Below are 27,204 nucleotides of genomic sequence, written 5' to 3'. Positions count from 1 at the left end.
TCCCAAGCAAGAGCCACCAACACTGTCAGCTCCACCATGAAGATCATCCTGCCTTCCCACTGTTTCATCTTTTATAAGCTCTGCTGCTTTCAAAGATCAGTGTGATTGTTCCTGTGGGGCTAATGAAGAAAGGCAGAGTTAGAAAGTTAAACCAGAAAGGACCACTCTTATTGCCTAGCTCCATCCTTCCCATCTAATAGAGGGCACAAATCTTCTTTCTGTAAGTCTTGAACTAGGTCTTGTAACTTGTGGCTGAAGTAGAGAATTACCTAGAAACATATCTCCACTAACAAAGAGAGGACAGCAGAGCAAATTCTGGATCAGATCAGCACACTAGCTATCACACACTAGCTATCTCTTGAAAAGAAACAGGAATGCTACTGCGTAAAATAAGATGTCAATATAGAAATTTGGATATTTTAAGTGTCCATTATGCCAGTGTACACTTTATTATCTATCTTTACTTTGTGCAGACTCATCCACAACATCTGGCCTAAGTAGTAATCTCTCACTCTCTTGAAAGGTGCAAGTAGAATGTTTTTGTCCATTTTCACATCTAGGGTATTCTGCATCTGGAACTCCATAGTTTCCAGCATAACCAAGGATGTGCATGGCAGCCTGCTACCAGAGTAGCTCCAGAGTCTAATCTGGGCCCATTGTGGATGTCCCACACAAGGTTCCATCTCACTTTTACCTGCACAAGTTTAAGATGGCACTAAGTAAGAATGTACAACTGCTGGATGGGCCTGCTCATGGCCCAAAATGCACGCAAAGGAGCATTCACATGCCCCTTGTTCATAGTGCACCGCTTCAGCTTCAGTTGTTAGTAAAGAGGAGTTTGAACTAAGATATTAGTCTGTGAAATGGAGCACCCAGCAATTTCTTCCTTCTGACAGCTGTACTGCAAGGTGTGCTACTGCCACATCAGGGCTTGCAGAAACCCAAGGACGGTGGTATCTTAAGGTGTCTCAGAAAGAATTTGTGAAGTTTGCCCATCTGAGTCCATAAACTTGCCTCTGTAAAATGGCTACAGTGGTTTTAATCATTCAGTTTCAATGAATACCTACAAATTAGGCTGGGGAGACTCAACTTCTTGTAGATACAGCTCACGCCTCTCTGTTTTGCTGCATATTAGAAAGGGAAGATGCTCCTTTTATCTTATCATCTCAGAAGGATGTTCTTATTACTGTGAGATAGTCTGAAGATGAAAGTAGGTATGTCTTTCAAATCAGAGAGAGAACTTCCCTGGCAGCCAGCATGGAGGCCAGCAAGGACTAAGCACCATTGAGAGGGTTTGGACCTTTGCATTTGTATATGTGCACATATCATAGAATCATAGAATAGTGTGGGTTGGAAGGGACCTTCAAAGGTCATGTGGTCCAGCATCCCTGCAATGAACAGGGACATCTTCCACTAGAACAGGGACATCTTCCAGTTGAAGACCATTCTACCCTGGCCTTGAATGTCTCCAGGGAGACCAGAGCTGGTTTGACAGATCCATGCTTGTGTTGTGATGAAATTCCTGGAGCAGTGAAAATTTTCAGCCATGTAGAAATCTTTTGATGTTTAAACTGTGCTCAGAATGGCATAATTTCTCCCTGGATGCCTTAGCTCTGAGCATGTGGATATTGACTTTAAGCAGATAGCAGGATAGCACTGGACAAAGCTTTTATTCATGGGATCCTCTGCCACACACACCTATTTGATACAACAAAGGCAGAGAAAAGGTCCAAAGCTGAAATAATTTTTTTCTTCTCTCTTGTCTGAATTTGCCACTGAGTGAATGCAGCTTTGTTTCAGTAAGATGAACTGTCTGAGCACAATGTTGCAAAGGCAAATCCAGGTAGTTGGCCTGAAAAGGCAGGATTGCAGTCATTTAATAGTCAGTTTCATGCACTGTGAACACGTCAGATTAAAACTTCATTATCAAATATTGTTGAAAAATATACAGGGTTGTATTTATTTATACAGCAATCTGGAGCTATATGAGGAGAGCAGAATTAAGGTGGCAGATACATAATGAACTTTCAGATGTTATTCCATTACTGTAAATCCTGAATGTCACATTAATTTGGATTACTGTGCTTTAAATGATTAATTCAGGAGAGAGTTAAAAAAAAAAAAAAAAAGTCTTAAATCCTTTCAGATTCATCTTAGAATTTACCTTTTGGGGTCAATTGTGAGTGAATCCAATGAAAACTTCAAAATTTTTTATGACTTCCACCTGAAGTCACCCCATTCTGGTCAAGCCTAATCCAAAAGCTTCTGAAAGTGAGCAGATTTCAGCAAATCTAGTGAAGCTGTGGGTTTGCACTAAAACCTGAAATTTAGTGAAATACATGGGTTTGATAAAATGTTGTGCAGAAATCCAGTTGTGGCGTATGGGCAGACTTTAAGAGCTGTTCAGTACAGTGTGTTTCTCAGCACACCAGGCTGCTAAATGTCAAAGAAAAGAACACAAGGACAGTGTAACTGGCATGTAGAGAAGAGAAGATTTTAAATTTTTTAAATTATATTTTTTTAAATCTTATTCCATGCATAGCTTTGTCATGAAGGCTTTATCTTGAAATCTGTCTTGCTCATCAAGAAAACGTCAGTACAAAATGTGAGAGGAAGGGGCTCAAGGTAACAGCATGGAAAAAGGGAAAAACAGTACGGAGATTTGCCCAGGGCTAAGAGGTTATTTCTATCAATATGGGACATTTAAAAGTTTACTGAGCAGATGGCCATAAAGCACAGCAATAAAGAAGTTCAGAAACAGCTACTTTAGTGAGTCTGACACTGGGAAAGGCCAGTACAAATACACTAAGTCAAAAGATCATATGCAAGTATAAATTCAAGATAAAGGTTCTGAAAAGATCATCCAGTTCACATAGCTGTATTGGTTAGGAAAAAGTTAATAGAATGAAATTTTGTTGAGGGCAGAAAAACAGAAAGCAGAATACAATACCAATGGTGTGGCAATCAGCAGAAATGATGAAAGAAATATGTAAAACTTATAACAGATCTAGGCCGCCGTTAAAACATTTACAAAATACAGGAAAATGTGCACAGTGAGTGAGGAAAAAGATTCCTCATGTGATGAGGAGATGTTTTTAGGATTGTAGCACAATGCGTCAAACTGAAAAGGGTTTTCCAATTAAGGGTTGCAAACCACCCCTTGCTAGCAATAGCACAGTCAGAGTAAAGTGGAATAGTTAAAAACGTATCTGCAAAGAACTGCTATTTGGAAGAACAGTGCCTGAGCTGAGATATCACACTCTGATATTCAAATAGAAAGGGAAAATATTAGAAGGTTAAGATGTAAGTCATTTAGCATAGAGTTTAATGTGACTAAGAAGCTACATGCCATTGTATTTCAGAAGGACAATCTGGAGTGTTAAACAGAAGGACAATCTGGGTGTTAAACAGACTCACGGGCTGTAAGTTCCCCACAGCATTCATCAGTAGATCCAGTGCTTGCAAGGCATGCTGCGTGATGTGGCTCCTTGTATCTTGCCCATGGTTGTAGAAAAAGGTGAAAAAATGAACTCTACAAATCCGAGTGCATGCCCAGAAAAGGAAAATTAGAAGAGATTCAGAAGCTGAAAATAATTCACAGAATTATTTTCTTATTGGTTCTGAAGCTGAACAATTTTTTTGCTGGTATGGACTTACCTACAAATGTTGCATAACACAGATTAGTAAAATTGGCTGAAAATCCCTAGGAGATTGACTGTTCCAAACTTACTATTATTTTCAATCAACCTGAAGGCTTATGGTATTTTATCTGTTATTGGTTGCTATCCTTACAGGTTTTTAAGTAAGAAAGGAAATTTGAAATGGGTTCTAAAAAGTGGTATGGTTTGATATAGAACAGCAGTTCTTAATCTGTGATCTATGAGACATCAGGAGATGGGCTGCAAAGCATTTTAATTTATTTATTTATTTTTTTTTTAAACCCACACACACATATTCCCACACATTCAGACTGGGAAAATTGCCTAAAATTTAGTAGCATCCTACAATGTATCTCAAGAGCGTGTTTATTTCAAGAGAAAGTACTGTGCCTATAATAGCCAATTCAACCATTTTTGAAACAATTACACCCACTGTACTTAAAATTACCTTGTTTTCATATGACCTGGCACAATGATGGAAAAATGATGGCATATGAGCACAAAGACAAGCACTTGTCCCAAGTACCTCAAGGTACACCCCTGCACTTACAGGTTGGGTAGGGAATCTGATTCAAGGGGGAGAAATTTTGCATGCTGACAGGACAGTGTGGGATTTAAAATTTGGAAAACCCTCATTGCTGGGAAGGGAAGACTGGAAAGGTACAGAACATATTTCAGGTTTTAAGTACAAAATTGTTGAAAGTTTTTGTTACTTTATTTTTCACATAATTTCCATTTTTAGTTAAAGGTTCATCTGTAGATCAGTCTTGCCTGTCAAGAAAATACCACTTGTCACATTTCAACATCGCAATGTTGGGGTCTGTGCACTATGAAATACAGCACTAATCCCTTAAAAAGAGCCTGGCAGGACACATTTGGCTCTCTGTAGAGAAACTGTTTGCATTGTTTTGTGCTGTTTGGTAAGCTATGCCACTGAGCACTTGCATGATGTCAGATTTTCTGTCTAGGAATTTACCTTTGTAAAGCTTTATGTCATTACGGCCATGACAGAACAAGCTGTAGAAAAATAATTACTTTCATCCAAGAAGCTGAATTAAGGGTCCTCTAACTTGTGACTCTTCAGTTGCTGTATGATTTTTAGCTATATCTTGATAGCTTGTGAACAGTAGAGCAGAAAACTGCAGGATGAAGTTAACATGATTTCTGGTTCTCAGAGGTGCTAGGGAATGAGACTTGCTTCACTACTATTGGTAAAGCTTGGTGAGATTTTTGAATAAAAAGAATTGCAGAAGCAATTGCGGCCATGAGGAATGATGTGTACAGATGCAGACAGAGATGCACAGACACAGAGTTCTTGTTAGCAGTGAGAGCAAAGCTGAGAAGACCTGAGCCAGACTTTTATTAACTGTTCTCAATTTATAGGTTTATAGATATGGGCCTGGACCAAGAGGTTAGACAGGATGTTTTCTTCAGAAGATGTTATTCCAAACACACCACACTCATGACTGTTTTCAGTCACGTTCCCATGTATATCTTGTGGGAGGCGTTCTGACCCACTCATCCACACGCCCAGGTTCAATAGTCACATATCATACAGGGACAGTTTTCTGTCCCAAGATATCATTCTCCCTATCACTCCTTACACTCATAAAAAACATACTTCTGTATAACCTGTCCCAAGGCCTTTTATCTGAAACTGAACATCCTGTCGTTCCCACATCTCCCCTTTTCTGTTTTTGAATATTGGGTTCACAATGAATGCAGCAAAGACCCTAGCTTCATTCTTCTTTATGTTCTGTATCATTCTCCAGATGATTCAGAGGACTACAAGGAAAAATATTACACAAGTACATCCAGTTCCCACAAAACCCCATATATGCAGATTCAGGCCTGAAAACCATGGTTGTGGGCCTAACCACTTTATGCTATTAGAAAATGTCATCCATTATGTCTTGCAGTGTTAACTCTTGCAAATTATGCAATTGTTTTTGCAGGGCACTGGTTAAATCCTGAACCAGGCCTTGCACATTAGCTGAGAATGCTCTCTGGAGATGTTGTTGCACTTGAGTCCACTCATAAACACTATAAATCCATTTCAGTGGTGCTACACATAAATTCTTTTGAGTATATTCCCAATCACAATGCAGTTTTATTCTGGTAGCCAAATGGTTCTGTCCATCTCCTATCCACAACAGGGCTGCTTCACATACATTTATTGCAGAGGTGTGAATAGTTGTCAAGTTTTATTCTTCCTCTTAGATGACTGCTCTCCAGTCTCAGCAGAAAGAAGTTTGACTCCTTCTTTATCTCTGTCACGGAGGCACTCGAAAGTCAGTTTTAGGTGGGCAACAAGTTCCAAAACAGACTTAATTCTAGCTGGAAAAGTGTAGCCAGCAAACTGACTAGAAACAGGGTTATATACAATTATTTAGCACTCCAACAACATAAAATACGGGTTCAGATACCAGTTGAGATTATTGGAGTACAATAACATAAGAATAATGAGGATGCACAATGTGCATGTAGTCACTCACAAGAAACAAAACTAAAGGCCTCTCACTTCACGGCACTCAAAAGAAATAATTGCTTGCTTGAGTTAGTTGAGGGCTCATTCAAGGATATATCCAGTAAATAATCACTCACCCAAACGAAGAGGTGAGGCACTCTCAGTCCCAGGAACTCTCCTTAGACGGTGTTCCAGTCTAAGGAAAGGGCTCCAGTTCATAGACCCACAGCTCCAAGACCATTCAAAGGGTGACTTCGGTGAGAACCCCATTTTATAGTCTGGTCAGATGTGGCTGTGGGTATTACAACATAGTCCAGAAACTTCACAGCTACTCTAGACACCTCCTTTGTTAAGGACCCTGTCAATTGACTGAGGGTCCCACCCCTCCTGCGGCACCAGTTGGTAGAGGTGAAGTCACCCTGCCCTGGGGTAGGGAAGGATGCAACTGACAACACCTTGGTACCACCTTAGGTGTGTACGTGGGGACAGGCACAGTGGGGCACAAAAGGTGCTAAAGAGACATCAACGGTCCCATTGAAGGCTCCGGATCTCAGGGGAATGTGCAACTGCCACACAATGCACCCTGTGACCACAGTCATGATCTGACAGGCTACTTTGGAGTGGTAGTACATTCACTTCTTGCCTCCAAAGTCAAAAGGAGGCACTCTGTTGGTGAGTTTGAATGCCCACTGTGGACCGTCATACCTTATGTGTCATTTTTCTGTTAAACATTATCATTACAAATCAACTGACAATAGAATAGAATAGTATGAATTAGAACAATTAGAGTTATTATCAAATATTGGAGAAGGCTGGTTAGCCATACGAATAAGGAAAACAAATGCATTGAAAGAGTTTTGTTGTTGTTTGTTTGTTTTGTGGTTTTTGTGTGGGTTTTTTTTGTGGTTTTTTTTGTTGGTTTTTTTTTTTTTGGTTGTGTTTTTTTTTGTTTTTTTTGTTTGTTTTTTTTGTTGTTGTTGTTTTTGTTGGTTTGTTTTTTGTTTGTTTTTTGGTTTGGGTGTTTTTTTTTTTTGTTTGGTTTGTCCTTTTACCAGTTAGTAATCTGTACAATTCTGATATGCTAGTGCTCTAATTTACAGTCCCAGTAGAAACTCAAAACATCTTCTGTGATTCCTTTAGATACCTTACACGTTAAGACCCAGAATGGAAACAAAAGCCAAATTGCTCTGAACCACCCCTCCATCTCCTCATCACCGATAAAACAGACGAAACTTCTCTGACATACAATTGTTACTTGGTTTCTTAGAAATACATACAGGAGGGGTCTCAACAAAATATTGTTGTGTTTGATTAAAATTAATCCAGTCCTTATTTACCAGCAACTGATCTTCTGGTGGTATCTATGCACCACCAGTGCATAGTATCAGTGTCAGTGTCAATGCCAGTGTGTAGTGTCAGTGTCAGTGCCAGTGCGTGTCATTGTTACTGCACTGTTGCAGGAGATGATAACCAAATAGGCTAAGAAGGTATTAACTGGAGTGAGGGGGCGCCTGCAGCTGCCATCGTAATACTTGCATTTTGTTGTAACTTCTTCAGCTGCCCCCAGGTAACATCACTGGCCTCTTCCTTTGGTCTCTTCTGTTTCTTTGTTGCCCTCTGCTGCAGGGACAAACATTGCATCTCTGGCATTAGATTCTGTGTCTCGTTTTTCCAACTCCTAGTAAGGTTTAACGTATTTTGTAGGAAGCCACTTCAGTCCTGTTGAAAGAAGAACATATGCACATCCCTTCCCCCAGGTGATTAGTTCTACAGGTCCTTGCCATTGACAGTTGTGCAGGGGATCCCGATACAAAACCTTTGGTCTCTAAGACAGTGAATCTGGAACACAGAAGTGTTTTTCCACTGTTGTGAGAGGAGGGGAGGCATAGTATGATTCAGAAAGTTTAGAGTATATGTTGCATTGTCTAACTGTTCCTGAGGCATCATGTTCCCCCTTTTTTGTTTTAATAATGTTTCAGTGTGGAATGCACCTGTTCAATAATAGCCTGTCCAGTGGGAGAATGTGGAATACCTGTGACATCTGAAACACCTCATTGCTATAAAAAATATTGTGTGGATCTGGCAGTGTAGCCAGGACCATTGTCAGTTTTAATCTGTTGTGGCATGCCCAGCATAACAAAGCAGCAGGTATAGTGGCACTGAACATCCTTTATTTTTTTCACTAGTATAAGCAGATGCACAAAGCATACTTGAAAAAGTGTCTATAGAAACATGTACATATCTCAAATGACCAAAAGATGAGACATATATAACATCAGTCTGCTAAATGGCATTAGCTGTGAGCCCGCAAAAGTTAACTCCAAGGGAGTGTAAATTTGCAATAAGGCCTTGACATTTTGGGCAAGAGCGAACTATGTCTTTCACCTGCTCAAGTGTCTGATCAAACATCTCTTTTAAGGAAGCAGCATTTTGATGGAAAAAAACGTGTGAAGCCCTGGTAGACTGGAAGCAGACTGTAGCTACAGTACAAGAGTCCACAATTGCATTTCCTTCTGTTATGGGACCTGGTAAAGTGGTATGAGAGTGTGCATGAGTAACAAACAGTAGGTGTCTGCAACGCTGTTGGGCATATTCTCCTCAGAGTCCAACTCCATGTCAAGCACAAGGAAGGTGGTTATTTCCCAACACTGTCTCCCTCTTCACAGCTGAATTCAAGGGTAGATCTGCAGATTCTCTTCAGCCACTAGGGACATGGCAGGCTGCCTTGGAGAGGTCAGAGTGCTCATCTTTGTCATATGTTCCATGCTGCAAACTGCATGGGGAGATTTTTGTTTTGCTGAAGCAATGATAGAAGGGGAAAAGAGTGAGAAGACCATTTTCTGAATGGAACATCAAGCAAATCCCCCCCACTGTGGTGCTGAAGTCCTGAGCAAAGGATTAGTTTTATTACTAATATTCTCTTTTGTTATTATGATGATTAGAAGTATCAACACTTCTACCAAGCATGGTGCAAATAAAATGCCTCTCCCCACCCCTCAGATTACCAATAATCTAACAATGGTCTGATGTCAGCAAATCTGAAACCATCAAGTGGCTAGGAATTTGTCACACTAGACAGAAAGCGAGAGAACACTAATTACCTCCCCCTCACAGGCTCAAGCCTTTAGCTCAGTCCCCTATGCAGTGACTTCTTTTCCCTTTAAAAAACAGAGCAAATCAAAGGTCTACGCCATGACCCAGGATCCCATAGGATCTGGGACTCCTGGGATTCTTGGTAGGGAGCATAGCCTAATCTCTGGAAGACTTGCGGCAAACAGCATCTTACAACCAGGCAGCCTTCATCCCTAGGTGGGTTCATTTCTCTGTCCAGAGCTGTGTGTCTTGCCAGCCCAGCCTTTTTAAAGCCTTTTACTAAACAAATTCCAAAAGGCCAGGACACCACTTTTAAGATTTTCTTTTTAATTACTTCACTTCCATTATTTTAAGGGTATTTTCTATTTCTGCCATTATTTTTGCTAAGAAGTGATGACATCCATTCTCTCCCTGCCTTAGATAAGTGTAATTTTAGTCTGTGGGGAGCTGGTAGCACCAAATTCTGGGGTAAATGCTAATTAAACAGCTACATTTCAGCCACTGGGGGCTCATAACAAAAGGCAACTGCTGTATGAGAATTTTTCCCATCTCAGTGCTGAAGTCAGTGAGTCATTAGGGTTAGGGTTTTAGGGTTAGGGTCATTAGGGTTAGGGTCATTAGGGTTAGGGGTAGTCACATTAGGGTTAGGGTCAGGGGTTAGGGTTAGGTTAGGATGAGGGTTAGGATGAGGGTTAGGCTTAGGGCCATTAGGGTTAGGGTCATTAGGGTTAGGGCCATTAGGGTTAGGGCCATTAGGGTTGGGGTTAGGTTAGGGTTAGGATTAGGGGTTAGGGTGCAAGTCAGGTCTGAGGTCAAACCAGGAAATCCAAACATCCAAGGAAGAGGTTTGAGAGCAGGTATGCCTACAACATACATGAGGCCAGGACTGAAGGGTCAGGGATTAATTTAAATGGGGCTACTGGGACCATGGGTAGAGGTTGTGGGTGAGGGTCCCAGCTGAGGCTGGTTGGGTTAAATAAGGCTAAAGGATGTCCTCATGGCCCTGACACAGAGCTGCAAATGAGCAGCTGTAAAAATTGTGAATGACTCTTGGATACAGTGAGAACCTTCAAGCCACCTCACTTCCTCTCCTGTCTCTGGACATGGGCAATCGCAGACACCTGAAGAAGAACCTAGGAACAGAACAAGCCCAGAGTCAAACTTCTGAGGGTAGTCACAGCCTCATTGTATGGTTTAGTCACTACTTGAGCCAAGTATGGCTTCTGTGTTCTGGTGGATTTGTCTTTCCTGAACCTGTTTGGTATTTCTTGTCCAGAATCCACCACATCCTGCTGTGGGCAGTTCTGCAGCATCACTATACATCATGTGAAAGCTGCCTCCTCCTGAACGTTTTGAATCTGCCAGTCTTGTCTTCATTTGAACCCTTTGAGCTTTTGTATCAGAGGAGGTAGAGGTTAGTTATCTCTGCTAATTTCTTCCATGTCACCTGAACCACTGATTTCAAGAAAATGGGCATAGAATGTCTGAAAGCTGCAAACTCTGTGTGCTGTAACATGTCAGTGAACACAGTGGGTTGGTAGCAGACTGTGTCCTCTCTCTTCCTTTGAACAAGCTGATTTTGGTAACTTGATGGCATAGAGAGAAAAAGATGGAGGTATCCAGGCAGATGCTTCTCTCTAGCCTCACAACTGCTAGACTCTTTCAGGCAAAAGCAAGCAACCAGCCCTATGAGACCATGGCCTCTCTTGCCTTATCCTGGGCTGGCTAGTTGCCAGGCCAGCCAGACACAAGGAATCCCATTGCATCTCATTGCCTGCTGTGATGTTGAACAAGGCACTTTTTCTGTCCATGTTCTTACTTGCCATCCATTTCCTGAGCCAGCCTGTGGAAATTCAGTTTGAGACAGAGAGTGGTATTCAGCTATACTCTTCTCTCCTCCACAGAGATGAGTATTTATGTTTGCAGTTTGGATTTGTTTGTTTGAACTCAGAACCTCTGCAAAACAATACCTCCTCTTCCTAAAATACTGTGAGAAACAAACACTGAGACCTTGGCCTCTGTGTTATATGTTTCTGGAATAAACTGCACCTCTCTGCCTTTTCTCTGCTTGTTTTTTTCTTTCAATTCTATGCTTCAACTCTGAATGTGTCCCTGGAAAAGATTCCTTCCGACTGCTAGTCCCCAGCAGCTTGGAGGATACTACTGCCTGCACAAGATCAGCTGGACTCCCTCTGCATGCCTGCAAGGCTAAAACCTGCTGATTATTTCATGGGAGAAGATGGGAGGGAAGAGAAACAGACAACCACAGCAGAATAGCTTAAACACAGTGTCACTGGATCTCCCACCCCACTGTTTTGCTGGTGATCTGGCAGAGTAGGTATAGGTTGGGACACACCCAGGCAGGCTCTCAAAAACGGTCTGTGATGCTTTGCGAAGAGACTCAGAGATCACTTGCAGTGCCCTCCTCCTCCAGATCACTCTAGTTCTTGATCCCAAATGCTCCCATTTGTTTTTGTACACCAACACATGAGTGGAGCCAATGTGTTCTGGGGCCAGTGAGCTCTTCAGTGTACCCCAACTGAGGAAATGCAGTAGTACATCAAATTTGCAACTGAGGAATTTCCACACCTCTGTGCTTCCCTTTGTCCCCAGTGGCAGCCTTCGCTGCTCTGCTGGGACAGAGGACTGGAAAAGATGCACCGCAGATACCTCAGCAGTGTGCCCTCCTCTTCCCCTGCCTGTAACACTGTCACCGTTTACTGCAGAGCGACAATAAACTGTGGCAGATGCTCTCTGTTAACCCCCTGCCCTCCACACTAAGGAAAGGCAACAGGGGGAAAAGGAAGAGAGACTTGTAGGTTGGAAAAGTTTTAAACGCTTTACTAATGCTACTAATAAATAGAGAAAATAATATAAAATATATAAAACCAATCTTGAATTTCCTGGGGTAGCACAGCATTTCCCCCCTCCCACAGTGGAGTTGGCATCACTCCAGCAGCTGCAGGGCAGGTACCCGGAAGTCCTGGGCTGGATCCTGCAGTAAACCGGAACTGGATTCAGGAATGCAGGGTCTGGAACCAGACCTGGGATCACAGGCACAACAGGCAGGGTCCTCTTCAGATTCTGGCCATGGTCGAAGAGAGAGAGACTCTCATAATCTCCCATTTTTATAGGGTGTATGACGTGTATGGGATGGAATACTCAGTTGGTCAATTTTAGTCACCTGTTCTGTCTGCCCCTCCTTACAAATACACCCCTCTCTCTTATGGGACGTCTGAAATTTTATCAGTATCCTTGTCTGCTATAGCTATGGGCCTTTTCTACATACCATTGGTCACCTTATCAGCTCCGGAGCAAACACCATCTCAAAAAACATGCAGCTAAATTCAGAAAAATGCAGTTACTTAAAAGAACTTAGCTGAAAGGAAAATTCACTAAAAGAGAACTGGTCTTTCCTTTAACAAAACCACAACAAACACTGGGGAGCTTCATCAGCATGACAGAGCTTTGAACCGAGCTGGCACAGCGTGAGAAGAAAGTGGGAACACAAAGAGACTTACGGCCCATCTGTGTCTGCCCACAATCCTGCCTCTTTGCTCTTTTCACACCCAGGCTATGGCTTGCTTCCTGCAGTGATTCCTCTACTGTCAGTGGCAGGAGCAAGGCGGAGAGAGAGGGAAGCAGAGGGGGCTTATTGCCCTGCAGCATGTGACTCAGCAGCGAGCAGGTAGTGGTTGTCCTGACTTCAACCTTTGCTCCTGCTTCAACACACCGGGAGACTCACAGACCCACAGCTGCTCTTTGCTGCACAGGCCGTGAGCATGTTTTACATGATAGCTCTGGGATGAAGCCAGTCTGGTATTGGGGTGCGCATCAGGAGAAATGCATCCTTGGGATAACAACCCCACAAGGGATGTTACCACCCTGCCTGCCCCTCCTTGAAGGGGCGTTTCAGCATGTCTCACTCAGATCTCTCTGTTGTCCGCTTTATCTGGAGTCCACCACACTTGATGGGAAGAGTTCGATCAGCTTTGTCTTTGACCTGTGTCAGCAGGCGTCAGCAAAGCCTGCCAGATGATGTAGGAGATGCCAGCAAACCCGTGGCGCCCTCTCCTGCCTTCCTTTTTGTTTTGCAGCCAAGTCACTGCTGCCTTTACAGGGTTTTGTTGGACAGAAATATCCTCTTTCTGTCCCCCACCCCAGGAAAGCAGAACTTAGTGCATCCTTCTTGAGACCTCTTCTCCCACAACAGTTTGCAAGCCACCGTTCATACATAAGGCTTGCCATTTTTCCCCTTCAGCCTCTCACTTCTATCTAACAGTCTCTAAAATCTTGCAGATTCATTTATTTCCTCTGTCGTGCAGCCCTAGCAGAGATTTTCTTACTTCTAGTTTGGCTGAGGTCTGAGAGGACCCTGCACCCACCTATCCTGCCACAGCACTCCTCATGGTAGCAGCTGGACTCTTTCTATCTGCAGCACACCCTAGGCTTTATTTGCAGCTGCATGGTACATTGAGCTGTGCAAACCCACACTGGTATGCAGTGGAAGGGTAGAGGTTTGATTCATTCAGCTACAGGGTTTGTAATTCCACCAGTGGGTTCCTGCAGCAATGAATCAATCTCAGACTGACACAGATGGACACCTAGCCTGCAAACTCAAGTGTACGAAGTGAATTTACTAGGTAATTTTTTAATCTATATAAACACCAGCTAAGGCTTTATTTATTATTTTCCAGCAAGTGATTGCATATAGAGGGGAGAGAAGACACTTCGCCATTGCCTGTAGTAATTACAAAATGAGAGTATGATGCAGTTTTGGAGGTCCAGGTTTTTTTCTAGGTGGCATGGAGCTAACTTTCCATCTAGATCTCATGTGTGAACATATAACAGTCTTCAGTGAAAAACATCCCACATGTTAATGTATGGGAATTGCGGAAGATTGGGTGAGGAGGAGAAAGGTAAACACGCTGAAGTGACCCGCAGCTGGGGTATAAAGAAAGCACATACATCACACTAATTGTTTTACTGACCTTGTGTGCTTGACAAGTAGAACCTCTGTGTGAGATAACATAGGCCTGAGAGAAACCCTACAGTACCTTATAATGTCTGAGATTCCTGCTTTGTTTTGAGAAAGAGCATAGCACAGCAAGAAGCTGCATCTGCTCTAAGCCTTTAAATATAGGTTAGTGTAGCCAGCCTAATGATCTTCCAGCAGGGCTAAACTTACCAGCGTCTGCGTCCCCGCTTATGCTCCCTCTGCCTGGGAGCTTAGGTGCGGCTACGGAGATCCCCCAGTAGAGAAGTAACTAAAATAAAACTTGCTCTTTGCAATTGCATTTGTGGCCTCTGGCTCTTCTTGCAACGTGCCTGTGCTTGTGCACACAGTTACTCTGCACACGATTCCTCCACGAGGTACTTCTCTCTTTAGGTAGAGATTTTCAGCAGTCAGTCATCCTTTGTAACCCTAACAGCTAATGCTGCAACCCAAGCTGTCCAGAAAGTTATTATTGTGTCTATTGGCATTAATGAAAACATCCAGCTGAAGAGGGAGTGTCATTATCTGTAACATGGTACTAAGGGCAATGGTTTCAGTAGCAAATGATAAAGCCTGAGAAAAATCTGCAGGCTTGAGATCATGGGAAATAAGGAATCTCTGACTTTGCACAATCTGCACATTTTTTCTGCCAGTTGATGCTAAATCTGCTTTAGTGAACAGCAAAGGTTGAAGTCAGGACAACCACTTATCTGCCCGTGTCCTTGCTCTGAAGTTTGACAGCATTGTTGAAGCCCTTCAAGCCCTTCTGTTTTCCTTAGGCAGCCACTGCAGTCCAGCCCTGAGGGAAGGACCTTGCTATCTGAGCCAGAATGTGGTTTTATTGTATTGATGCTGACGTAACTGGTCTACAAGGGTGAATTCTGAACTTCATCTATCTGCTAATGTTTCCTTAGACGTCTGGGGAGTCAAAGCATGGGGCAGATCACCTGTCACTCCCAAATCAGAAAAAATACTTGGAAAGTTCACTTGGAAACAGAAATGTTTGTAGGCTAGGGGTCAAATCTTGGACTGTCTTACCCTTGAATAACCTTGTGTGACTTGGCAGGAACCAGCAACCTCTAGGGCATACAGACATGCTGCATTACACATCTGAAATGCATGGCCATGCATGAAGACTGCCAGTCAGGAAGAAACAGCTGCTAAAAGAAGCACCAGGTTTTGATGAAATATGTGCTCACTTCCATTGTATCACCAACAAAACCCATGGGGAGGAGGGAGGTCTGTCCTCTCAGGTAACCTAGCTTCCTATAGTTAAACAGTCACTTCTCCTGCCAGCTTTCAGTAAGATTTTAGCTCCCCTCAGCAAAGTGTTAGTCCTGCTGGAGAAGAAGGACTCTCATTCCCCAACTAAAATGTTCCTTGTGTAAACCTACGGTTCCTTGCTAGGAAAAACCTGCAGTCCTGCAGTGTTTACTGCCTCAGTTCTACAGAGCAACAGTGCCTATTCCAGCACTGAAATTTTGGGGAAAATGTAATTCTCAAGAATGTATTTCCTTATCATACCATTTTCTTTAATAAAATAGCTGCAAAGAATCAGCATGGAATATTTTTTTTCATAATGTGATTTTTATTAGTAATGTATTCAGCCTAGCAGATGCCAGCATGCAAACTATGCAAAGAACAAATCTCTTTCTCCAAATGTAAATCTTTAAAGATCATATTCAGTGGTATTTAGTACTCTGCAAACATGTTGTCAACAGTTCTTTCCAGACTCTTTCCTAATCGCAGCCTGAGAGTTGGCAGAGGCATGTCCTCTGTGAAAAGAAGGTTATGGAAAAACGATAGCAAGCTAAATAAGTTCTTGGCTTATTTAGACTGGAGTTATACCACTGGTGAATCTAGCCCACACCAAGCTAAAGCTCTGTTATAGAGGCTTGTACCTATCACACACAGAGTTGCAGGGATGATGCTTCTAAGGGAACAGCTCTCCCAAGCAGGCTGGGAGACACTGTTGACACTGGACAAAAAAGGCCATTACAACATACGGCAGGGAAGTTGAACCTTCCACATGTTTTAAGGGATGTAGTTCCACGTTTTCTTAGACATAATAGATGTGTGACTGTTCGTTGCATAGCATCAACTAAGTTTATTTTCATAGTCCAGAAGAGCAAATATTCCCTATCCAGTCACCATCTGTTCTTAAAACAAAAAATGTGTTATCTTTTAAATGCAGACCTACCTTTTGGTCTCTAGCTCAGTCAGTTCAAAATCCCTGAAGGGGTTATCTTTGGGACATAGTTTGACTATATTGGAGCCATTTGTTTAATCTGATACCCTAAAATATCCTTTCCTGTACCTCCAGCCCAACCCCCTTTGATAGCATTTCATTATGTCACATAATCTCTACTCTCCCGACAATTCGGAATAAATACAAACCAAGCAAATGCTCAGTGGTGGCTTAGCTCTCATTTACATTCTATGAAAACCTGGTATTGCAAGCACATCTTAGCACCCCAGATTTTCACACGAGGCATGTGTGACAACCTTGAAGCACTCCCCCCATGCTTAGCAGAACAAAGACCTTGTTATGCATTAAACGTCTGGTTTTTATTACTTTGGGAGAAAGAGATTGATGACACCTCATCTTATCTTTCCCTGAAGTTTTATGGCCATGAAGGCATTGGAAGATAAGGACGATTAACAGTGTTGCTGTGAAAGGCCTCATGGCCTAATTGAGATGATAGAGATGAACCATTTGTTGGACAATCAACTGCCGGGGAAAGTGACCCCAGCTTGGGTTCTCGATCCGAGGCGACGGAGGAAGAAATGCAGCCAATTCAGTGTGAATGATAAGCATACTTCCGTTTATTGATACGGACCACAGCCCTTTATAGCGGCTCTATTATTTATGCCTACTCGTCAGATGCTGATTTGATAGCATACATAATGAGTCCACTCCCCTGACCATCCCCTTGGAACTTTCTACGGAAAATTCGGTACTTTCCGTTGCGGGACGCTCAGACACTTACTCATACCTTGTTGCAACTTTCTGAAACTTGTTTACTGAAACTTGCCCTTGCCCGGGAGTGACCAAGGCCACTCTCAGCCAGTGCTATCCGCTGGCGCTGCTCAACTCATGCTAACTGAGGCCTACTTAGAAGAGACTCTTTTTATAGAGAGGATCTCTATACTCATGCCCTTTTTCTCTCAGTCATTCTCCAACAATCAACTACCAGAAGAAACCATGAACCAAAAGCTACCCCTGATGGGCAAGACAACTCACTTCTGGTCAATACCATGAAGACCCCAGACCCATTTCCAGAAGAGTCTTCCTAATTAGCACGAAGAGCGAGCAGAGGGAGGAAATGAACCCCCTTCTCCTAACTTGCATGTAAATGAACTGGGTTATAAAACAACCTCACGTATGATACAGGTTGGCGGCGTGTAATTTTCAATGCGTCCTCCCCTTCAGAGGCCGTTGCGGACTGATGTACCTGTGGAGTGGTGATATCTTACTCTCCCTCTCTGTCTCTTTCTCTCTCCCTTTCTCTTTCTGATATCTTAGTTGTCCTCTTCTCTCTCTCTCTTCCTTTTTCTTAAACATATATAAAGTATATAAAGTAATATCATTGTAAGTTCTACTGCTAAAGTCTTGTTAAGCTTTGCATTACGGTTACTAATTGTTGCAAATCCACCATTTTTAGAAGGGCTTTTGCTGTCAATGTGTTGATAAGTTTTGTGATACTATAACATATTTTTGCCAAGTCACTGATTGCTGTAATTTGTATACCACCATGTGCTTTTAGTAAATTCATAATTGGACCCCCAGAGTGATTGTCTCATTCACTTCACATTGCCACACAGAATTACCCGGAGTTAACTCACACCTGATCTCATCTGTTGAGTCAGAGCGCGTGTCGCGTTCAGAGTTAACTCATCCCTCATCCCATCTGTTGGGACAGGACAGCATGTAAAGTTGCAAAGATCACTAAACATTTTAAATATGTCCTCCGGGATTCTCAAAGGAAACAGCCTGACCAGCTGACATTCTCCATGCATCACAGGGAGAGAGGAGAGTGAGGTTACGGTCACGACATTCCATTCTCTTTACTTGCATGTTCACAGCTGTTTTTCAGTGCCTGTATTTCCCATTCCACATCTCGGCTTCTCCACATGAACTTTTTTTTCTCGAGACTGCCAGAAATGTGCTTGTTCCCCACTACACTAACCCTAAGAGCCATGTGCCCTCCTGCTTTTCTCAAGTTTCACATTATTTCCTTCATTGCTGTGCTTAGTCCTGCCAGACAATCTCTTCTACAGCAGACAATCCTCTTCCCCCTTTCAACTATATCTTCTAATTCTCTTACATTGCAGGGCATTCTTCTCCCTTCTTCCTTCTCTGGAAAGGAGGGAATATTTCAGTAGATGTCAGTATCCTACACAAATGATAGAATGATATATCTATATAATATATACACACAGATATGCTTTGAGTCCTTGATGTGGAGTGGTGGCCAGCTCTGCATTTTGGCTAGTTTTAATAAACTGATGGACCAGGGTATCAACTCCTCCTCTTTATTGCTCTTTTCAAAAAGAAAATTTGTGTGTTCTAAAATTACATTGGGATGCGTGAATGATTTCATTATCACTTTCATCCTCATATCTGTGCCTGGGAATATCATGGAACAAATTCTCCTAGAAGCTATGTTAAGGCACATGGAGGCCAGGGAGGTGATTCAAGACAGCTAGCAAGGTTGCACCAAGGATAAGTCGTGCCTGACCAATCCAATGGTCTTCTATAATGGAGTAACTACATCAGTGGATCAAGGAAGGGCTATAGATGTTGTCTGTGTGGACTTTGACGTGGTCCCTCACAACATCCTTCTCTCTAAATTGGAAGGATACGGATTTGATGGGTGGACTATTTGTCGGATGAGGATCTGGCTGGATGTTCACATCCAGAGGGTAGTGGTCAATGGCTCAAAGTCTGGATGGACACCAGTGAAGAGCAGTGTCCCTCAGGGTTCTGTACTGGGACCAGTACTGTTTAATATCTTCATCAATGACATAGACAGTGTCTGTGTTTCTCACAGACACTGAGTGCACCCTCAGCATGTTTGCAGATGACACCAAGCTGAGTGGTGTGGTTAACAAGCCTGAGGGACAGGATGCCATCCAGAGGGACCTGGACAAGCTCAAGAAGTGGGTCCATGCTAGCCTCATGAGGTTCACAAGGTCAAAGGCAAGGTCCTGGACCTGGGTCAGGACAAGCCCCAGTATCAATACAGGTTGGGGGATGAAGGGATTGAGAGCAGCCCAGTGGAGAAGGACTTGGGGCTACTGGTGGATGAAAGATTGGACACAAGCCACCAATGTGCACTTGCAGCCCTGAAGTCCAATTGTATCTTGGACTGCATCAAAAGGAGTGTAGCCAGCAGCTCGAGGGAGGTGATTCTGTCCTTCAAATCTGCTCTGGTGAAACCCCACCTGGAGCACAGTATCCACCTCTGGAGCCCTCAGAACAGGAAAGACTTGCTGGAGAGGGTCCAGAGGAGAGACATGAAAATTATCAGAGTGCTGGAACACCTCTCCTGTGAGGACAGGCTGAGAGAGTTGGGGTTGTTCAGCCTGGAGAAGAGAATGCTTTGAGGAGATCTTATTGCAGCCTTTCAGTACTTAAAAGGGGCCTATGAGAAAGATGGGGACAGACTTTTTAGCAGGGCCTGTTGTGATAGGACAAGGGATAATGGTTTTAAACTAAAGGAGGGGAGATTCAGGCTAAACATGTGGAAGAAATTTTTTACAATGGAGGTGGCAAAATACTGGAACAGGTTGCCCAGAGAGGTGGTAGATGCCCCATCCCTGGAGACATTCAAGGCCAGGCTGGACAGAGCTCTGAGCAACCTGATGTAGTTGAAGACGTCCCTGATTAATGCAGTGGGGTTGGACTAAATGACCTTTGAAGGTCCATTCCAACCCAAACTATTCTATGATTCTATGATTGATCTATGGCCAGATTAGCAGTAGCAGTGGAAATCCTTACATGACTAGAGGTAGCAAGGGCTCCTTTTTCATCTGTTCAATGCCATCACCACTATGTAAAGAGTCTCACAATATGGACTGAGCCTGTGTGTGCACAATGCCATTTTCTGTACTTTTGATGACTCTTCTTTGGGCCAACTGGAAATAACCCAAAGGAACTGAATTCAGGAGAAGGTGTGTTTGCTCTAAAATGGGCATCCATGGTGTGAAGTTCTGCACCTTCTGCCTTTTCATGGCATGCTTCAGAACCTGCCTCAGACATATGTGTGTCTGTATATATATGTACATATCGTGGTATATAAAAACTTCAAAGCTTCACTGCTGCTAGGATTTGTCACAAGCAGCTGTGGGCTGCTGATGTGTAAACTTTTGGCATAGGCAGCAGCATTAGGAATAGCAAAACTATATCCAAGGAGCTGATTTCTGATATTTGATTCAATATTTAATTCAGGAGCATTCTCTACTTGAACAATGCTGTTCCCAGTAGACTATTACGTCTAGTAAATCAGAGACTTGCATAGTTTAGGGATTATATGAAGAAAGTTATGCCTAGATTAAAGAGTAATTGTGTTTTTTATGGTCCAGGGCAGCAATAAGATGTTAGCCTCTAAGTTTTTCTAATTCTTCCTCCTTGGTGACAATTATGAAAGTATGGACTCAGCTAATCCAGCCATTGTTCCTCTGGTCATAACAAAAAATGCTAAGACATTTGTTTGCAGAAAATATGGGCAAAATGTGTTGGTATTAAACTGAGCTTTGCAAAAAAGACACTCCTGCTGCTGTGCCACAACTTGCAGAGTATGGTGGACGCCAAAGTTTGTGTTGTGAAAATTCAGGAGAATGAAAATACATAATCTAGCTATAGCTTCTCACTGGCATATCCCAGACCAAACTCTAAAAACCACGTACCTTACACTGTGATGCACAACTAGGGTAACTTATACCTAACAGCAACCGGGGCCATTTCCAGCTTGGTGTAACGGTAGAGAAACGACAGTATGGCCAGGGCTGCCGTTCGGAGCCACGCCAGGGCTCGGCGGGTCCACAGCAAAGGCAGCAAAGCTCTCCCTGTGGACACGGGCGGAATCGGCCGCCCAGGCCGGAGCTGGAGTAGGCAGCAGCCGTCTGCTGCGGAGACGGCTGGTGCCGAGCTCGCACTCCCGCCAGACGAGGCCAGCAGGCCAGCTCCGGCCACCACACGATCCCAGCTTTCGCACCACGGAGGTGACTGGCGGCACCTGCTCCGGCCCAGCCGCTGCTTCCGATTAGGGGCTGCTGCCCCTGGACCACTTCCGATGGCGCACCCGGACCGCTTCCGCCCCCTACGCCACTTCCCCATACTTCCCCCCACCCCAGCCGTGCGTCACTTCCGCGGGGCAGATCGCCATCCCACCCTCCACCCCCAGAGTCTCGGTGTTTCCGGGGTGAAAAACTCTGCCTGCGGACGCAGACGCTCCGCCCCGACGTAGCGGAAGGGGCGGGGCGGACGAGGTGCTCCTGCTCCCGCGGGGGCTTGGACTAGGTGATCTTTCGAGGTCCCTTCCAATCCCTGACGTTCTGCCATTCTGTGAAAGGCGATACGGCCGGGGCAATAGGGGGCGGGATAGTAGGCGGGCGGGCTAATGAGAGGAGGAGAAGTGTGTTCGGGGCGGGGTGATAGGCAGGCTGGCCAATGGGAGAATGGGGGGCGTGCCTGGAGCGAGGCCAGGCCGTGGCATGTGGCGGGGAGTTGGGGGTTTGGGTTTTTCTCGTTCTCGTTGGGCCTGAAGTTGCCTCTGCTGGGCTGAACGCCTCTTCCCTCCCGCTCTCCTTGGGGCCGTACCCCCTGTCGGGTTCTGCCACATCGTGAGTGAGTGTGGGCGGGCGGGCAGGCAGGCAGGCAGGCCGGCAGGCAGGCAGGCCGGCCGGCTATCAAACAAGTAAGTAAGTAAGTAAGCAAGCTAGCTCTTCCTGGGATTGTGGGAGCGGGGACGGGGGGGACGCTGTGCCAGTGAGTGGCAGTGCTGGAGGTCTTCGGGGCGGGAGGACCGCGGAGCGGGTGTCGGTTTGAACCGCTGCCGACCGCGGGTGGGAAGGGGGCGGATGGCCGCGGCCTGTGGAGGAGGAGGCGCTAGCCAGCCGTTCCGATAAACTGCCACAAAAGTTGCAAATAAATTTGCAAATTAGTTTCAACGTCGGTATTAGCAAGCGTGAAAGTGATGGCTTTGCACTCACCCGTTGCTCCCCTGCCAGCAATGTGTGTTTGCTCAAAGATGGTTTTGTTCTTGGGGAGGTAGGAGTGGAGGAAACTCAGTTTCGTTGCGGGAAAGAGTACTGATTGACTCAGCAACTAGTTCATTGCCTGAAATGTAATATTTTTAGGCCCTATCGTATCTGTAGCTGACCACCCTTTGGCATGACATCACAGATATGTAAAAATATCTTGTGTTTGAATAAATAATGTTAAGTGTGTATGATTGGGAGTACCTTTGTAAATGGAATTCTGCTTTATGTTGTATCATACTGAACTATTTTTCATCTTATGGTACCTTAACTAAAGGTTGTCAGTAAGTTTAACTCTATCCTGGCCAATGTGAGCAAGGTGTGAGCTGGAATCCAGTAAAAGGTGGGAAGAACACTGTTCTTTGACTGAAGTGTCACATGCAGCATTCTGTGGGGAAATCCTACCACAGTGGATATTGTTCTGGTGGATTTAGTGAATCCCTTAACTTTTCTCTCTGCTGTGTCCCAAACTTTGTCTTCTAGGGTTGGTAAAGAAAAATCATGTCTCAGGATCTTGTCAAGTATGGTGCCTTGATGTCCTACATGTTAGCTGGCTGAATCTCTGCTAGGATTGGTCATGCAACAGCACTCCTGTTTCCTGATAAAGCGAGGTAACTGACTGCTTACTGGAAGAACAAACCCATAGAAATAGCAGTCCTCCCTGCCTTGAGCTAAGTTGCAGCCTTGCTGAGTGAGGGAAACTCGCTGATTGTTAGCCTTTGGTGCCATTTAGACCTCAGAGAGTTTGTGGCTGATCAGTAGCTTTGAAAACTAGGCTGTAAAATGCATGTCTCTCCCTCAAAAGTGCATGTATTTCTGTATTAATTTTACTTATCTACCTTAATCATCCACTACTATATATGTTACAGCAGTCCACTACGTTGTAATGGATTGTTTAGAAGGAATCCATCCATTTTTATTAGCTTTAACATCTGTAGTACATTAGCGTGCTTGCTGTTTGCTGCTTGGTTCTAGTTTAGAGAGATAAAGATACATAGTTTATATATCTAGTTTATATATGTATATATAATTTATGTGTACACATTTGTATTGTTTCAATATTTTTCTCGGGCAAAATTCCAGACTACGTGCCTCTTAACACATTGATTCAGACATCTCTTTGTTTTAATTGCAAGTTACCTGCTGAATTTATAAAACAATGTGCCAGAAAACAAACTTCGTATCTGGTCTTGAAATTCTATTTGGTACATCCATGCAACCTGCAGCCTCTGCTGTCTAAGTGATGTCTCCTGGCACAGACTTTTCAGGGGTGATGGGAGTAATTTGCAAGTGAAATTTCAAGCTTCAGTGATGAAAAACATCCATGCTGAAGGCCTGATAATGTATTTAAAATGTCTGGCTGCATATGCTGGATTACAAGGTTAGATGATGCAGCTGCTTTTAAATGCAGTAGCTGACTTTTTTGGTTGTATGAGTGACTAAGCTTTCAAGGGACAATGTCACAGGGACGTTAAGAAATGGAAATGTTTGTTTAAAGCAGTACATGCTGGAAATGTCCAAAGCTTTGCTTGAAGAAACTTCGAAGAATTCATTTGTTTGAGTAGTTTCTTGCCTCTCTCTGTTGTGTCTTTTTTTTTTTTTAACACATGCATAAAACTTTTATCCATGAAGCTTTTAGTGTACAGTTCTGCTGATATGTCACTATGTTTTGACACAGTGATAATGAAGCATCTATTCTTTGTATCATCATCTATGCTTGAACACCATTTTATAAACTGAAATCAATGTAAAGCAGGTCAAGGAAGAGCTCATGCTAGCAAGTTTGCAGTGAAAAATTGTGGGTACCTGAATGTAGGAGGAATGAGCTTGTTGCTCTGCTGCATACCCACAAACAAGGCGTATTGCAGCACCTGCTTCATCCTGCCTGACATGCTTGTTCTGAACGATGCTGAGCTTATGGCTCAGAGCAGTCACATGAATGGCTGGGTGTCATGCACATGCATTTCCTTGCAGCCCTGTCTCCATATGGAGATTTCTACATTGCCTGCATGTCTGTTCTGAACAGCCGTGCTCAGATCCATCTGCTCTGACCTGTTTCTGCTTGCATCACTGGACCCTGCATATAAGCATGTTCAGGCACTGCCAACATCTGTTCTAGGTTTATCCTTGCCCTCTAATTTTAGCTTTGTGTTTGATACAGACTTCTAATAGCAAGAGCAATTATGCCCTGGGAAAGCTGGAGTCAATTGACTGGCACTTGGGTGTAGGTCCTCACAGTATCACAGTATCACAGTATGTTTGGGATTGGAAGGGACCTCAAAAGATCATCTAGTCCAATCCCCCTGCTGGAGCAGGAACACCTAGGTGAGGTCGCACAGGAACATGTCCAGGCGGGTTTTGAATGTCTCCAGAGAAGGAGACTCCACAACTTCCCTGGGCAGCCTGTTCCAGTGCTCTGTCACCCTCACTGAGAAGAAGTTTCTTCTCAAATTTAAGTGGAACCTCTTGTGTTCCAGCTTGATCCCATTACCCCTTGTCCTATCATTGTTTGCCACTGAGAAGAGTCTGGCTCCATCCTCATGGCACTCACCCTTTATATATTTATAAACATTAATAAGGTCCCCCCTTAGTCTCCTCTTCTCCAAACTAAAGAGACCCAGCTCCCTCAGCCTTTCTTCATAAGGGAGGTGCTCCACTCCCTTAATCATCTTCGTTGCCCTACGCTGGACCCTCTCCAGCAGTTCCCTGTCCTTCTTGAACTGAGGGGCCCAGAACTGGACACAATATTCCAGATGTGGTCTCACCAGGGCAGAGTAGAGGGGAAGGAGGACCTCTCTCGATCTACTAACCACCCCCCTTCTAATACACCCCAGGATGCCATTGGCCTTCCTGGCCACAAGGGCACAGTGCTGGCTCATGGTCATCCTGTTGTCCACCAGGACCCCCAGGTCCCTTTCCCCTACACTGCTCTCTAATATGTAATCTCCCAACCTATACTGGAACCTGGGGTTGTTCCTGCCCAGATGCAGGACTCTACACTTGTCCTTGTTAAATTTCATCAGGTTATTCCCTGCCCAGCTCTCCAGCCTGTCCAGGTCCCGCTGGATGGCAGCACAGCCCTCCGGTCCTCAGCTGTTGTGTATTGCTACAGCTCCCTTGCAGAGCAACGACAGTCTACACCAGCTGGGCATTTGCCCTTTGAAGTGTTTAAATTGGGATCAGATGCCTTTCTGAATGAAATGTTCATCCCTGCAAACACAGAGCTGGTACAAAGTACATTTGTCCCACCTCCTGCCCCAGCACAGTAAGTGCTGGATGACACTTCATGGCTTCTGCTGCACCAGGAGCCAAAACAGATTATCTTTGTGGCTTTTCTTCTCCTACCCTTAAAAGGACTGGGAGGGCAATATCCCTTGCTGTGTGCACTGTTGCTGGATGCCATCTGACACTGTGTGCTCTGGCTCAGCAAGGTTGCTTCTCTTCATGGCTTCCAGCCTGTCCCACAGGTGTAACCCTTCATCATACCCCACCTGTCAATGATACCCAGGCCATCTGGTCTGAGAAGGACTCACAAATGGCTGTAGACTTTTTTTAATGGGAAGCCAAGAAGTCCTGTGAAGTAAACTGTGATTGAATCTTTTGACTCTGGATTGTAGCAAGTACTTAATGTGTTCATTCCTCCTGCCAATTCTGTTTCCTTAGACTGAAGTTGTGGTTCCCTTTCTACAGCTTAGGCTTGGAGGAGACAGTGGGGCTTGTGAGTTGGCAGCTGGGGTGTAAAGATGCTGCTTGTGCTGCAGGGACAATAACAATGCTGAAAATGAGAGCTAGCAGGAGCTGGTTGTGCACTTTGGAAATGTTGTTCACAGCTCCCCCAGCTTTTGACTGAGGGCAGTCCCAAGGAGGTCACCATGCAGGTAAGGCACCCGGCATGCCTGTGGTACAGCAATCCATGAAAGGACAGCATATTTCCAGCATGGTATGGGGACCCCCTTCTTGAAGGAGTGCCGGCATGGACACAGATGCATGTTCCTGTGAACATCTTATCCAACAAAAGCAAGTGGCAAGAACTGCAGAAGTGGTGTTTAAGGCTCAGTGGAACCACATGCTTGCCTTGCTGGTATGTAGGGCAGCACTTAGCTGCTTGCTATTGTGCTGTCTGGCTTCCATGTTGCTTTGGTTCTTTAGAAATATTTGTGGAAACCCTGCACTTAGCTCAGCTCTGCTGTGCTGTTATTGTGATTATGACTGAAACAAGGTTTCCTCTGGGCAGTTTTGAGTGTTGATTAGTGTAGGTGCCAAAATGTCTGGCAGTCTTCGGTTACCTTTGCTGGCTTTGTTTTTCTTTGCTGCTGTGGACTTGGTCTTGTGGATCAGATCTTGGGTTTCAGTGCTGAGAGGTGGGGTTATTACTGCACTCAGTTGGTGCTTAGCAGTGTTGTTGGACAGGATGGAACTGAAATATGGTCCCCAGTGACTGCATCACCATGGTAGGAGAGCTAGTCTTCAAATACACTTCACACAATATGAGATCTCTGGAATGACATTGTGTGAGCCTGGATTTTCCATCATGTCCTTTCCTCTCAGATCACGTGATAACTTGTCAACCATTTGGAAAGCGCTTTGGGTGCTTGTTTGTTTTCTTCTTGTAGAACAGTGGAGTATGAAGAAAGGAATGGAGGATAGAGAGCCAGGAATATGGGTACTTGCGTATTTGCAGTCAGCTGTACTGTCCCCCAATGCATGTGGCAGGACCTTCTGTC

At 44.1% G+C, this 27,204-nt stretch overlaps 1 protein-coding gene across 12 annotated transcripts in view; it reads left to right on the top strand.

The window, feature by feature from the left end:
* Positions 1-21,607: 21,607 nt before the first annotated feature.
* Positions 21,608-27,204, top strand: part of LOC309442616 (uncharacterized protein C11orf24 homolog) — a 30,759-nt gene continuing 25,162 nt past the window's right edge. For 8 of the 12 annotated variants that reach the window (XM_082058612.1, XM_082058611.1, XM_082058618.1 and 5 more), the window contains exons 1-2: positions 21,608-21,740; positions 22,964-23,091. The gene's annotated coding sequence lies outside the window, so the exon portion shown is untranslated. Of the gene's footprint in view, positions 21,754-21,913; positions 22,142-22,804; positions 22,824-22,963; positions 23,092-27,204 lie in introns of those variants that run through there. The other 4 variants (XM_082058617.1, XM_082058615.1, XM_082058614.1 and 1 more) reach the window with 4 other exon arrangements.

This window comes from Streptopelia decaocto, assembly GCF_964273445.1.
Source record: "Streptopelia decaocto genome assembly, chromosome: 7".
Lineage (NCBI taxonomy): Eukaryota > Metazoa > Chordata > Aves > Columbiformes > Columbidae > Streptopelia > Streptopelia decaocto.
Note: the sequence above shows the minus strand (reverse complement) of the source record. Positions and strands in the feature narration are given on the sequence as shown.